The sequence below is a fragment of the Mesoplodon bidens genome, assembly GCF_964165515.1.
Source record: "Mesoplodon bidens genome assembly, chromosome: 7".
Classification (NCBI taxonomy): Eukaryota; Metazoa; Chordata; class Mammalia; order Artiodactyla; family Ziphiidae; genus Mesoplodon; species Mesoplodon bidens.
The window spans coordinates 39,480,318-39,495,772 of record NC_138164.1 but is presented as its reverse complement, the minus strand read 5'-3'; the positions used below and the strand labels follow the sequence as shown (position 1 = coordinate 39,495,772).

General features: G+C 37.8%; 2 protein-coding genes and 1 pseudogene across 15 annotated transcripts in view; all 3 read right to left on the bottom strand.

Moving 5' to 3' along the window:
* The window catches only part of LOC308620767 (centrosomal protein of 78 kDa-like), a 418,103-nt pseudogene that overhangs the window by 211,980 nt on the left and 190,668 nt on the right, over positions 1–15,455 (bottom strand). The window lies entirely within an intron of this gene.
* The window catches only part of LOC308620072 (forkhead-associated domain-containing protein 1-like), a gene marked incomplete at its 3' end in the record, with an annotated part of 254,740 nt that overhangs the window by 146,601 nt on the left and 92,684 nt on the right, over positions 1–15,455 (bottom strand). The window lies entirely within an intron of this gene.
* Positions 1–15,455, bottom strand: part of LOC308621095 (forkhead-associated domain-containing protein 1-like) — a 60,624-nt gene that overhangs the window by 25,604 nt on the left and 19,565 nt on the right. For 3 of the 13 annotated variants that reach the window (XR_014016382.1, XR_014016385.1, XR_014016389.1), the window contains one exon: positions 48–325. The exons of 2 other annotated variants lie outside the window; for them this stretch is intronic. The gene's annotated coding sequence lies outside the window, so the exon portion shown is untranslated. 8 more of the 13 variants (XR_014016386.1, XR_014016391.1, XR_014016393.1 and 5 more) reach the window with 7 other exon arrangements.

The window sequence follows — 15,455 nt, the reverse complement described above, 5'->3', positions numbered from 1 at the left end:
TCTTTATGACTTTCAATAACAATGATCATTTAACTCTTCTAAACCAGTTATACATGTATTTCAATGTCACCAACTTTCATTTATTTGAGTACTTTCCAAACCTTAGGTGCTGTATACGCATTGGGGACACAATGATGAAGACAATGAACAGGGAGTTACAATGCAGTCTGAATTAATAGAACTTAGAATAGGGTACTAAGGGAACCCATAAGAGGGGCAGAAACAAGTCTTCTCCAAATCGGGTCATTACATGGGGAAGTGGTGGCAAGTAGAAGAACGGAGGAAGGAGAGAACTCCAGGCAAAGAGAGCACCACATGCAATGGCCTGGAAAACATAAGGCAAGCATATTTTAAGTATTATGAGAATGTAGAGGGTGAGGTTAGTGTTGAAAGACATGGATATATATGAAAAGGCATATATATATATGATTTTGTAACGTAGTCATCATTAGGTATCACTTAATAATTTTTTGTCAAATTTATTAACTATATAAACATGTTATACATGTAAAGTAGATTTAATATGCATCACATCTAAGAAAATCCAATTCCTGACATAATCAGCAGAATGAAAAGTGACAGAGATTAGAAAACTCCCCAGCACTTGAGAGAAGAGAGGTTTGTGCAGTTTGATGGCAGCACAGGCCCATGTGTAGGAGAAGGGGAGGTGATGGAGCAGCAGGGATAGGTTAGAACAGTTGGAGTGCCTGGAGGGCCAGGCCAAGGAGTTCACTTTGTATTAACTCAATGGTCAATGAAATTACATAGCAATTTTAGAGGAAACAAAATTATAATTAAAACTGTAGAGGAAACACAAATTCCTTTCACTAAAGCAAAATTCAGAACATCCTGGTGTCAGCACTGGAAAACAATCTCCAGGTAATTGAAGCAGGAAAACCACATCCATTTAGGGGTTCTCTCATTTTCATTATGACTGCTACCACCATAGCAGCCTCTAGGCTTCCATTCTAACACTTTTGTCCAGGTATGGAGCAATCAAAAACATCTCGCTTTGTTTCACTTTAGTACAAATGATATAGAAAAGACATCAAAAGAATTTATTAAGTGATAAGAGAGAATAACTGGGAAACAGAGTGTGTATGAAATATATAAACAGTCTAGTTTACAAAGAACTACTTTATTCTTTAGACAACATTGTTAGCCCATAGTCCATGTTATTCTACATTGGACACCAAGTATCTCTTAAACCTATGAAATAATATGTAAGACATTATGTGCATTTATATAGTCTTTGTATAAAGGATGTGATGGAAGAGGACCTCTACCAATAGATAGAAAAGAAATTCTTGCAATTGTCTGTTATGCAAGCCAAAAGCAGATGGGGTAATTTGCCAGAAATAATACTATAAGGGATATAAGTAATTTGGTCCAAGTACACCGCTCTCTGGGTTGCATTATTCAAGAGTAAATTTTAGAACATCTGGAAGCAGAGGTCTTACCCAGTGTTCGAGACATATGAGGTCTCTGAGAATTTCTCTGAAATCACACTGAACATCTTGTGTACATGTACATGTGTGTGTATATCTCCTGGGAAGTCTTTAAAAGGCTCATAAGTTCTTTTATGGCACTTCTTCATTTCACTTCTGTGCTGGGCCTCCCCATTTATGAAAGCAGAAGTTTCAGCCTCGGAGACTTTGGGCACAAGTCAGCAGGTGGTGACAGCTTTCTCTTCCAACACTGCATCTTTTAAGCATTCTTAAGAAAGCAAGCAGCCATCAGTTATGAACATCATTCAGGTGACGTTCTGTATGTATGAACTGCATTTGAGATTAAAAGACGGGGAAGAGATGGGAAGTGAGTAGATATGAGACTATTATAGGGCTCAGGAGAAAAGTGGCAGAATCTAATTACGATGGGATGAGTGGGAATACAGAAATGAGGATGGGCAGAGGATGCACATCTTGGTATTTGGTATATGCCGCAGGGTTTTTTTCACCAAGTTGTCATTCTGTGTTTGGAAAACAAAATTGGGGGAAAAATGAAATCAAAGAGTAAGCCAGTGCTTGGCATATAATAGGAATGTAATACATTTTGGAAAGACTCACACTGCCATGGTGAAACTTTTAGTATTAAACATATATTCACTTGCAGAACAGACAGCAGTTGGACTTTTATATGAGTCATGCTTACAACACTTCAACTTCTGGTCATCTTATACAAGTTCATTAGACCACTGATCGTTGTTGCAGTAGAGTTCTGAAAGTGTAATTTTGAGACGTGAATGAGAAATGAGGTCATGGCATAGATGCAGGCAGGCAATGAAACTATAAAATTGGTAAGCTTGGTCTATGAGAACCTATATGAGCAAAGAATCTGAAAAAGAATAGATATATGTATATGTATAACTGAATCACTTTGCTGTACACCTAAAACGAACACACTGTAAATCAACTATACTTCAATAAAATTAATTTATTTTACTTAATTAATTAAAATTTAAAAATGGTAAGCTTGGTGAACTGTAGTTGACCTCGTTCAGGAAAGTAGAAGTGGGCACTGGTTCTGGAGGATACAGGAGTGGTTTGCATAGAGAGAGGGCCAACTTTACTTCCTAACAGTAAGTTAAAATTAGGGGAATGCAGAGATCATAGAATAATAATCAGAAAGTGGCATAAATGTAAGAAGCAGTCTGGCTCTTCTTATACTAGAGAAAGAGAAAGGTAAATTTGTGGTGGAGATGGTAGGGGAATCATTTGAAACAATCCAGATTTCAATTGAAGTGAAGAGGTCAGAAAATATTAAGGATAAATAAAGCTTAGTTTATTCATTAGGAACATGGAAGTTAGAGTTAGTAAAAACCAGTCTCAAAATGATGATTCTCTAATTTGATAATTCTGAACTAATCAGAAAAAAATATGAACTATAGTGCACAGTAAGTCAATGTTGAGGAAAACGATGTATTTATTTGAGTACAATTCAGTTGTTATTTTACAATGCTTTAACAAAAGTACACGTTAAATACATCGAATTTTATATATACTGTAAGTATACTTTTTAGCATAGAAAATTACAAAATTATCTAATCTCTTAAAAGAAAATAGCATTATCCTTCTCACAAAGCTCTGAAATTAAAGAAAAAAAATTATGAAGATATAAACTATTCACTGAAGTTTCTGAAATAATCAGAAAGCTTGAATCAAAGAGAGATCACATTTAAGGAGGATGTGTTATTGTTTAATTCAGTGGTTAAAGAAATAGAAAAATTAAATGGGAGCACTTTTCTGTTAAACTTTCCCCTCTGGCGGCTGGTATAAATAAGGGAGCTAGTATGGACCCTCCATTTCCCTTGAACAGGTGTTAACTTCTTCCTAGAGGGTTTAACTTCACGGTTAAGAGCATGGCCTCTGGGCTCAAGTCTTTTGTGCCTGAATCCTAGACATGTCACTTGTTAAGTTTGCAACTTTTGGCAAGTTTCTAACTTTCTCTAAGTCTCAGTATTTAACTGTGTAATGTGGATAATATTTGTGAGGGTTAAATGCCACTGACAAACGGTAATTGGTATACATTTAAGCGCTCAATAAATTTGTCTATCAGGAGGAGTTTGGACATAGAGGGAGATGGTAGATAGATTCTGAAGGGAAATGTGAGAATTCGTTTAGAATGAACAGTTTCGAGGAAGATAACAACTGAAACGGGGGTCCTCCTTCCTATTCAGCTGCTAGAAAAAGAGGTGTGTTTAACAGGACAGAGAAAACAGGTTGAAAACTGGTGGCCCTGTGGGCACTGGAGTAGGGGAAACAGGTTAGAAGTGTTTCACACACAGACTGAAGAAGCTAAATACTACACATCCAGCAGAGCTGTGGATATCTATTTCAGTATGTCTGTGGGTCTATCTGTACAATGTTTCTCTTGAAAAGTCAGCAAGCGCTGTGAAGACAGAGCTCCAATCCTCTCTGACACTTGTTTAGGGGAGGGTCAGCAGCAGAGAAATCTCAGAGTGGAAGACAACCTACAAATACCTGCAGGGACATACATGACTACTTGCCACTTTCCTCCTGGCATCAGAGCTCTCAAAGTAGTTTATCCCCTTTCATTGCCTTATTCATTCCCTTCATGCATCTTCCACAATCAGGCTTCTGTTTCACATTTTTTACTTCATTTTCCTCTGTAATGTTGTCATTGCAAAAATGAAGTGAACTTGCCTCAATCCTCTTCCTTCTTGTCCTCAATAAACTATGAACTGGTAAATATATATCTTCTCTTTCTCTTATCGAGAAATCCACCCTTTAGGGCATGAAATCCTACAATGTGTAAGACAAAATTGTTCTCTTATACTTAACTGTGTATATATAAACCTTCGCATTCATTATATACATTTATTATATTCAGTTGTTATTCATAATATATTTATTATATTCACATATATATATAATGAATGTGAATATCAACTTTATCCCCTTAAATTTAAGCCCTCCAGGTAATAAATATTTTTGTCTTTATGAGCTACATAGGTCTGTAACACATATTCTTTCTTTTTTTCCTTTTTTCTTGTTCTTTTCTTACAACCTTTTCAAAATGTAATAACCGTTCTTAGCTCAAGAATAGATTGCACCTTTAGGCCATAGTTTGCTTACTGATGCTTTAAAATAAATAACTCTGAATTTGAGAAAAATACAACAAAACTCAATAATCAGTTATTCATGTTGGCTATGGTCCACTTTAATGCAAGTGAGCGACAACAAGTGAGAATATGCTTATCAGTTCCCAACACATCTGAGGAGTGAAGGTAAGTTGTGTGAAAGGAAAATAGAAATGGAGTCATTACTGGTAGGGAGAGCTCTCTCACATGGAGCCTCTGAGGAAGCCACTGAGGAAGTGTGACTTAGGCACATCTCAGCCGAGATGGAATCTGAACTTTGACTACCTATTGCTTTGACACAGGCATCCAGAGCATCTGTCCACGTTCCAGAAACTCAAGATACTTACCGGACTCTTACCCTAAAATAACTTGTGACAGAGAATCCCTTAAGGACAAATATGTCCTTTCCTGCGTCACAGTCAATCATAATCCCTGACAGACAGCTTTAACAACCTTGTACCTTTTATCTTTATAAGTCCCTGACTCCTTCTCTTCCACAGAGCATCTCTGGGTTTTACCTGAATCTGTGTCTCCAGGATTGCAATTATCAAGACCCCAAGTAAAACTTTGTTCTCTGCAGCCTCGATACTGATTATTGTTCGACAGTTGGGCCCCATTAAGTGAGACAAGTTCTTATCTCTTGGTTCATGCCTCTGATTTCCTTTTACTTGTTCAATTTAAATGTTATTTCCTAAGAATGACTGCCTCCTTATATTGAGATAAAGTTCTAATTTTCACCTTAGATCTAGTCATGTGACAAAGGAATTATTTTATTCCTTTGTCACATGACAAAGGAATGAGAAAATATACTCATTTTCTCAATCTCTTACTGATTGCTTTCACTTTGATACAGCAAAAATGTTACTGTTGAGAAAATTGTTTCTTTTGCCTGTTAATTTGATCCCCTCAACCTTTTCTTGTACATTTTCGATGCTACATTTAATCAATTTAAATTACTGACAGTTGATTTCCAGGCCTACCGATATACCACTTCTGCCTTTCAATACTCACTCACCTTGTTTCTTTGCACTTCTCTTTTCTGTCATTTTTGCTCCAAATTGCTCATATTTAAAAAGTCCTCTTGCAATATCATGCATAATTCACTCACAGATGTGAGGAGGAACAGCTGTAACATCTTTCTGCCAAGGCATACACTCATTCACAATGCCCAGTGGTTTCTCAGTTGTGTGTAGGATTTTTCTGCTGGGATGGGTCTTTTATCATCTTCAAACATGCATGACTCAGCCACACATACTAGCTTCACAGAGTCTTCCCAGCTATAAAGTTTAGAACAAGCTTCGACTCCCAAGTATCTGCTATGGTCTCAATGTTTTATACATTGAATTCCTATGTTGAAACCCTAATGCCCAATGTGATAGTATTAGTAGGTGGACCTTTGGGAAGTGCTTGAGTCGTAACAGTGGAACCATCATGAATGAAATTAATGCCTTATAAGAGGCTCCAGAGAGATCCCCTGCCCTTTCTACCAGGTGAGGACACAGGGAGGTGGTGTCAGCTTATGAACCGGGAAGAAGGTCCTCACCAGAAGGCAAACAAGCTAGCACCTCAGTCTTGGACTTCCCAGCCTCCAGAACTGTGAGCAGTAATTGCTGTTGTTATCATCTACCCGGTTGGTGGTAGTTTGTTATAGCAACGCGACTGGAGTAAGATCGCATCTTTCTACCCTAGAGGAATAATTCCTAGACTAATTACCTAGTAAAATTTGAGCATTACCTCAGCATACACCAAGTGATGCTGGAGGAGGTAAAATCCAGAAACAAGGTTGCTGAAGAGTTCTGTCATGATCTACTCTCACATACTATCACATACCTCAGAGATACTACATATTTACTTGTGTTAGGAGCTTCACGTGGCAGTGGTTTTCTTCATGGCAGTGTGAACACCAGCATCACTGCTACTTGCTACTCCTAAAGGAGCTTGAATGCCTCACTCCTCTTCCTTGTTTGAGAGCTATTCCACTTTTCACTTGGCTGACCTTCAAGCTACTTATCATAAGTGCCCATTCTCTTGATTTTCAGGAACACTCATTACTATTATATCCCTCAGGGCAATTTTAGAAGTTTAAAGCATGGAAGAGTAGCTTCTTATGATAAGAAAAAGAATAAGGTGGATTGTTGTTCATTTATTGATCATTTATGAGTAGCTGTCATATGCCAGGCATTGGCGCATTGTGCTTTTGATGTCAGAAGCAGTCCCTGCTTTCAAGTGGTCTCTGGTAAAGCTGGAAGGAGTTTCAACTGGACAGAATAGTATAACATAATGAGTACATAAGTGCCAGGACAGGGTGCCAGGGTGGGAAGGAGGACACAGAGAAAGAACAAGTTTATCACGAAATATTTTTGAAGAACAGGACACCTGATTTGTGTTTTGAAGGAAATGTAGAAGTGTGAAAGACAACAAAAAAGTTTCAGAAATGAACAGCCTAGGCAGAGGCTACAGCAAGATTTAAAAAGCAAGAGGGCACAAACCACAGAGCTGATCTCCCTGTGCTATGCGGCTGCTTCCCACTAGCTATCTATTTCACATTTGGTAGTGAGTGTATATATGTCCTGTGACCACCTAGAGGAGTGGGATAAGGAGGGTGGGAGGGAGACGCAAGAGGGAAGAGATATGGGGATATATGTATATATATGGCTGATTCACTTTGTTATAAAGCAGAAACTAACACACCATTGTAAAGCAATTATACTCCAATAAAGATGTTAAAAAATAAAATAAAATTTTTAAAAAGACACGAGGGCATACAGAGCAATGGTGGTCCTAAAGAACTGCCAATAGGTACGTATGACTGGAGTATAAGATCATTTGAGCAAGTAATGCAAAAGATACCAAAATTTGCAGTGGATAATCTAAGGTCAGGATATATCACCTTTCTTTTTTTCACTCTAGAAATATTTACTGAGTGACTCTTATGTGCCAATGATTGTTGTAGGTTCTGCAGTGAAAAAAATCATGACTCTACCTGCACAGAATTTGCATTCTACCTAGGGAAGAGACCGAAAATAAACCAATACCAAAATATTGATATATTGTTTGGCAGACGGGAACAAACATATGGAGAAAACGATATCAGAGATGGAAGGGAGCATGTGTAGGTTAATGTGTGCACCTGCATGGGGATGCACAACAGCTGTTTTTTATAGGATGATCAAGGTCTCACTGATGTGGTGACATTTGACCAGAGACTTGAAGGTAGTCATATCCTATCTATTATCATAACCTCTAGTATCATATTCTATTTATATGTGTATGGATTACTTTTCTAGAACATTTCCAGAAGATGAAATCGTAAATGCAAGGGCCTTTGGATGGGAGAACGTTGAGTGTTGAAAGTACAAACTAAGAGACTGGTGTTCCTGGTGTGGCAAGAGTGAGAAGAGCAGTGGATAAACTGGAGAGCTGGTGGTGGCGAAGCGGGTGCAGAAAAGATAGGGCTTTTTAGAGTCTCTTTAAGTACTTGTTCCCTTGTGGCTCCCCACCTCTTAGACAGAATCAAGGAAATGTCTAGGCCCAGGCAGTGGAGAATAGGCATTTGGTAGTTTTTGCTAAAGAGTTAAGCTTAAAAGCCTAAAATCTTTATGGACAGAGAGAAATTTTGCTAAATTTCTTCTTTACTACATCAGAGTAATAGATGGATAAATCCAAAGAACTTTCCACAAGGGAAAAGCACCATCAGGATTTGCATAGTTTTTGTTTTGTCTTGTTTTTTAACAAGAGGGAAGGGAAATTACCATTACTATTTTGAATCTGAGAAAGACTGGGGTAAAGAGAAGTTAAATGGCTCATTCACAGCAAACCTGGGCTTAAGAGTAGGACAGTCAAGAGTATTCTACATGATGCCCTCGGCCAATCACTTACTCAGAGGAAGGCCAATTATTATTTTTTAAATTAAATTAAATTTATTTATTTATACAGCAAGTTCTTATTAGTTATCTATTTGATACATATTAGTGTATACATGTCAATCCCAATCTCCCAATTCATCCCACCACCACCACCCTTGCCCCGCTTTCCCCCCGTGGTGTCCATACGTTTTTTCTCTACATCTATGTCTCTATTTCTGCCTTGCAAACTGGTTCATCTGTACCATTTTTCTAGATTCTACATATATGTGTTAATTTACGATATTTGTTTTTCTCTTTCTGACTTACTTCACTCTGTATGACAGTCTCTAGGTCCATCCACATCTCTACAAATGACCCAAGTTCATTCCATTTTATATATGTACTACGTCTTTTTTATCCATTCGTCTGTCAATGGGCATTTAGGTTGCTTCCATGACCTGGCTATTGTAAATAGTGCTGCAATGAACATTGGGGTGCATGTGTCTTTTTGAATTATGGTTTTCTCTGGGTATGTGCCAGCAGTAGTGGGATTGCTGGGTCCTATGGTAGTTCTATTTTTAGTTTTTTAAGGAACCTCCATATTGTTCTCCATAGTGGTTGTATCAACTTACATTCCCACCAACAGTGCAAGAGGATTCCCTTTTCTCCACACCCTCTCCAGCATTTGTTGCTTGTAGATTTTCTGATGATGCCCATTCTAATTGGTGTGACTTTCAATACGCTTCCCTGGGGCAGTAGTGATTATCTTCCCAATAGCTTGGGCAGCTTGGTGAAGAAGATCAGAGGCTGACTTCAGCTTTTCATAGCTCTCCATCTTTCTACTTCCTAAATTCCCATTCCTTTTACTTGAGCAGTGGTTCATCAAATATTTAACAGCAGCAGAAGTTTCTCCTAGAAACTTGTTAGAAATGCAAATTCCCAGCTGAGGCTACGGAAATCATTGTTTTGACAAGCCTTCTGACTCTCGCTAAAGCTTGAGACCCCTTGCTCTCCTTCTGATCTGAGAGAGAGGGAGAGGGGGAAAGAGAGAGAAAGCCCAGGAAAGAATGCTGGAAAGTAAATTCAGAGAGCTTTTTATAGGGGGTTTTTACTGTGGTAACTCACAAATGGTTGAAAAAACCCCACAAATTGAAACATGTAGCTACTTTAAGCACTCTTTAGCAGAAATCAATCTTATTCCCCATCTATTACTTAATAGGTCATTTCCTCATAGGGATGACTAACAGCAATTCATCAGAAAATGCTTTTTATATTTAAATAACACTTTCTGTTCCAAGATGTCAAAATGTTTGACAAGTGGTCAAAATGCAGCTCACTAATATTCTCAACCCCATGGTAGTAAATAACCCACATCTACCATCACTGCTGTTTACTGGTGATTGCTTGTCTGGGAAAGTTGAAGTGCCTTTGCTATCTCTGTAGAAAGTCAATCACTAAAGGAGAAAACGTCCTTCATCTTGGTTCCCATAGGAAACCAAATTGATAAATTACTCACTGACTTCTATTATTGCATCTCAAGGATAGTTAACAATGCTCATCAAGGAAAAATCCCAAAGAACACTCTTGCCCTATCTCTGATTAACCCTGATTTTGGAAAATCATCTGGCTCAATCTACATTTAATTACAATATGAATGCTACTTAATTCCCTATGACTTCTGATTACACAGGATCAATGCCACTTGAAGAGAAAGAAGCAAAGGTTCACTACATTGGGGTCTCCTTGACAGCCAAGCCTGTGCCTTAGTCATTTTGACTCCCTAGTGACCAGCCTGGTATGTGGAATAGTATATGCGATCAGTAATTATTTCTTTTTTTTTTTTATTAATTAATTTATTTATTTTTGCTGTGTTGGGTCTTCGTTTCTGTGGGAGGGCTTTCTCTAATTGTGGCAAGCGGGGGCCACTCTTCATCGCGATGCGCGGGCCTCTCACTATCACGGCCTCTCTTGTTGCGGAGCACAGGCTCCAGACGCGCAGGCTCAGTAGCTGTGGCTCACGGACCCAGTTGCTCCGTGGCACGTGGGGTCTTCCCAGACCAGGGCTCGAACCCGTGTCCCCTGCATTAGCAGGCAGATTCTCAACCACTGCGCCACCAGGGAAGCCCCAGTAATTATTTCTTGAATGTATGATGTAGGAATGAGTCAAGATATTTTTAGAGTTGGAGTCATGGATCAAGAGGAGAAAACGTGGTTTAAAAGACACTACTACAGGGCTTCCCTGGTGGCACAGTGGTTGAGAGTCCGCCTGTCGATGCAGGGGACGCGGGTTCGTGCCCCGGTACGGGAGGATCCCACGTGCCGCCGAGTGGTTGGGCCCGTGAGCCATGGCCGCTGGGCCTGCGCGTCCGGAGCCTGTGCTCCGCAACGGGAGGGGCCACAACAGTGAGAGGCTCGCGTACCGCAAAAAAAACCACAGAAAACAAAAAAACTACTACATTCTCAGAAGCCGATGCTGCAATGAATGCTAATAACAACTTGACAATGTCCTTTGTCATTGCAAATAATGTGATACCAACATCTACTAATCAATCAAAAAAAAGACTTTCAGAATTCAAAATTGGATAGGATTTTGAGCTGGGGATTCCTCTCACCCACCTTTTCTTAGGATAAAACTTGGAACTGTAGTGTCAACAGATAATATGCCAGTTTTCCACTTAAAATTGGAAAATTTAATCTAATTTCGGAGGCATGAAATAAAAACTGATGGGCAAATATTAGAATTTCCATCAATGAAAAAGCTTAATTTCTAAAATGCTGAAGGTTAGTTTATCAAAATACTGAAATTGCCTCATATCACAAGTCAAAGCACCCTCTCTTTACTAAATAAGGAGCTATAAAGTTGCACAATTACTGTCCATTTTTTTACTTGGTTTGAAAAAAAGGTGCTTGTTTTAAATAAAACAAAGTTCAACTGAAGTGACTATAATATCATCAGTCTTGTAAAACTCCTTGTGTTAGATTTCTTGTATCCCCAAGATGCCAACCATGCATATTAAACTGACTCTTGTTTTTTGCGTATGATTTCTGTACATCTTTCCTATTTGGATTTTCATGTTAAGTACCCTTGCTTAGAGTGTGGATTGTAACCACTCTGTTTAACACTCTATCACCAGTACCTAGAACAGTGCCTGCCACATAAGAAACACTTCATAAAATTTCTAAATTATCTTGATTAAAATCCATACTCATCCTAGCTTTAAGCACGTGAAGACAGAAATAGGTTCCAACTGCATAAGAACACGTGAATAATCCAGAGAAAATGTTAACTATAAGTACAAATTATCTGTTGATTAAAATACAGAACATGTCTGAGATTTGGAATTCCTTCCTAATAACCCTGAGTCAGAGCTGTGGTAAAGGCTTACTGGGGGCATGGTACCATTTTCTGAGGACACACTCAGAAAAGGAAGAAGTTGATGAGAGAGCATGCAAGATTTTCCAGGCTCAAAATGGAACTTGACTCATCTGCATGGAACCATCCGGCGAAACACAGAAGAGCTCACTCTTCTGCTGGATTAAGCTCACCCTGGTGGAACGGAATGGAACAGAAACAAGAGACTGAGGTCTAGGTTTTGAGGATCTTCACTCCACTTACCTGCTTTCACAGGACCAGGCAACGGACAAGAAGAAATGTGCAACTGTTGCTGTGTACCTCTAAACAAACACAGTCACCCTATGTAATAGAATGTGTCCTAAATCTGACCAATTAGAATAATTCCTCCATTCTTGGTGGAGTAGCTCTGATAGAAATGGACAGAGCTGGGCTCGGGGTGGGAAGGGGGTGGTTTCCTTCTGTTACAAGCTCTAAACTTTCTTCAAGTTTCCTATGATTTAAGCCTAACTAAAATTTATGGACTTTTGAAAAAGAGTAGGTACTAAAATTAAATAAGCTGAGAGTGTTGAGGGTGAAAAAAATGATAACAAATTTAAGAAAATGTAGAATTATTACTATGAGAATTACCAGAGCTGTGTTTGTTCCAAATACGAGCCTGCTGTAGCATTTTAATTAGGAATAGAATTAAACAGAAATTCACTTGCTGTCACCATCTGATAATATTACCAGAGACTTCCCTTAAGGAAATTTAAAATTATTTATTCTATGTAAATCTCTACAAGTCCTTAATTTCAACCTTATTATAAGAAATAACACACAGTATCAACAAGCTGGCAGAATTTTGACAATTCTCCTGCCTCCCTCCATTCCGCCTGCTTTTCCTCTTTCCCTCCCTCCCTTTCCCTCCTCTTCCCTCACTCCCTTTCTTTCCACAAAGCAAGGAAATGGGTATATAGCAAAGAGTAGGGATCACACGCTTTCATTACAGGGCTTGGGAATGTGGACTCTCACAAAAACAGACTTGATTTTAAATACTGTATCTGTGCCTTACTAGCTGTGTGACCATGAATAATTTAATCATTCTGTGCCTCAGTTTGTCTGGCTGTAAAATAGGTGCAAACAGTACCTACCTCTTCGGATTGTTGTGAGGGGGGATTCCAACTGGTTTTTAAATAGTATTTAGCACAGAGGAAGCATAATAATTATTATTTTTCACTTCTCTGAATATATAAAACATTTAGTATTGGGATTCATAGTCTCAAAATCTAACACTCACTGATGTGAATATCTGATTAGCTAAATGGAGAAAAACATTGTTATAGTAATTATTTCTTTAGTTTCTCGTTTTGTTTTTTTAACTGAAAACCAGAATCACAATTTCTTGTTATTATCTGTTATCAATGAACAGTATAAGACTATAATATTATTTTTGACAAGGCACTGAATATTTGAAATGAAGAAAACTAAGAAATAGTAGTAAATAAAACTTTTCTTGTGCTAATCCCAAGTGAAAGATGAAATTAATGATGATATATATATGTGGAAACTCTGGAGAAGTCATACAGAGAGAACCTCAAGTACTTGAGGCACACTTGAAATTCAAATGACACTAAATGACTAAGTCTTAAATCAAGAACCCTTCACTAAAATTAAAAACACAAATGCTTTCTTTTTCTTGATTTCTTGTAGGAAGTGAAAGAGTACTTGGTAGGTGTCAGACTATTTTAAAAAGCAGGTTATAGAGATGATATTTCAGGAGTGTAAAAATACTAAGGCGGATCTCATAAATGATTGGTATATTATTTAATTCAGGTTAGCATCAGAATTGTCAATGTTTGCTTATTAAGCAATGCAATCCTTTAGGTAGGAAGCATGGTTCTTTGGAGAAGTTGATAGACACAAGATACACAAACTGGAATATGGTGAAAAAACAGACAGTATAGATTTTTTTAAATGAAACCTAGGAATTATTTAACATGGCCATTTCTTTGGGTTGAAGAAAGAAATTCAAATAGATTTTCCTGGTTCAGGCTCCAGTGAGGTCTATAGGCAAATTTGCAACTAGAGCAAGATTCAGACCTATTTCCATTTTTGTGCTTACGTCTTAAATATGTCCAGTTCCTAGAGCATAGAGGAAAGCACTAGATTGGCCATGGCATGAAACAGGTTAGAATTCTGGCCCTGCCACTTAATAACTGTGTACGGCTTAAATGGGCAATTTGCTAAACTTCATGAATTTCAATTCCCACCCTCCAACCCCCACCCTGGGCAAAATGAGTATAATCCTTTTTCTACCAACTCTAGAGAGTTAGGATGGTCTGAGGAGAAAATGTACATAAAAGTGCTTTGAAAATTATTTAATGCTTTAAAAATATTATTTATCATTATTATTTCAAGATGAGGGAAAACTCCCCCTCCGCTAATATATTCAGTTTTTTATGGCCAGCTAGATCTTCCAGAAAGCTACATAAAAACTGAACATTTTAACAATACTCGGCAATGTTTAGATGCTAAAAAAAAATTATCCAAACTGGGACATTTCTTCTTAAACGGTTCTAAAAGTAATACATATGTATTGCAATGAATTTGGAAATACAGAATGAGAACGGGAGGAAGTAAAGGTCACCCTGACTCTCTTATTTCTTGAGTTAACCATTGATAAATAATTTTTAAATTTTCTTTGGGTCTTTTTTCTCTATGTGTGTGATATTCAAAACCAAGTTGTGAATATGCTATATTTATTATTTAACATTCTTCTCTTCTCACTTGACATTTTACAAAAAACAATTTTAATTTGTTAGTTTCTGTATTGTTTCCGATTCTAAGCATCATAAAATACTTAATAGTGAAGGTTACCTATGAGCTATTATGTAAAAAAAAGTTCAGCATATATAACCTAAATAAATATATTAGAAATTCATATGCTTTAAAGCAGTGATCCCCAACTGTTTTGGAGCTAGGGACTGGTTTCGTGGAAGACAATTTTTCCACCAACAGGGTGGGCGGGGGAGGATAGTTGGTTCAAGCTGTAATGGGAGCGATGGCGAGCCATGGGGAGCAGCAGATGAAACTTCACTCGCTCGCCAGCTGCCCACCTCCTGCTGTGCGGCCCAGTTCCTAACACAGCCAGGGGGTTGGGGACCCCTGCTTTAAAGGATATCCCTATGTTTTTATGTGATTGACCATTTCAAAAGTTTCATAGACAATTCCAATATTTATATTTAATTAAAGACCATGAAACTTTTTTTTAGTATTTTTAAATAAAAGATAGTTAAAGATTACTTCATTTAAAAGCTAATAACAAACCTCTAGAACACTTCCTTCTACTTAAGTGAGGTGTTAGATTAAAAAAGCACTATAGAAATACAGATTATACCTGACTTTAAATAAAAATCTGAATAAATACTATAGAATTGTTATCTCCCCTTTATTCTGTTAATAATTGGTAATAGGAATATTATGGAGAATGATTGAAGCTTAATAGTCATATGTCAATTACCAAGATCACATCTGTGTGGTACAATGAATTTGCAAAGGTAGACTATCAAATATATTTTATTGTCAAAGGTGGTCTGCCAACTGGCAAGTCATTTAGTAAGTTATGCTCTAAAATATATCATTTACTGATACCCAAGAGACATCTCGGTATGTCATT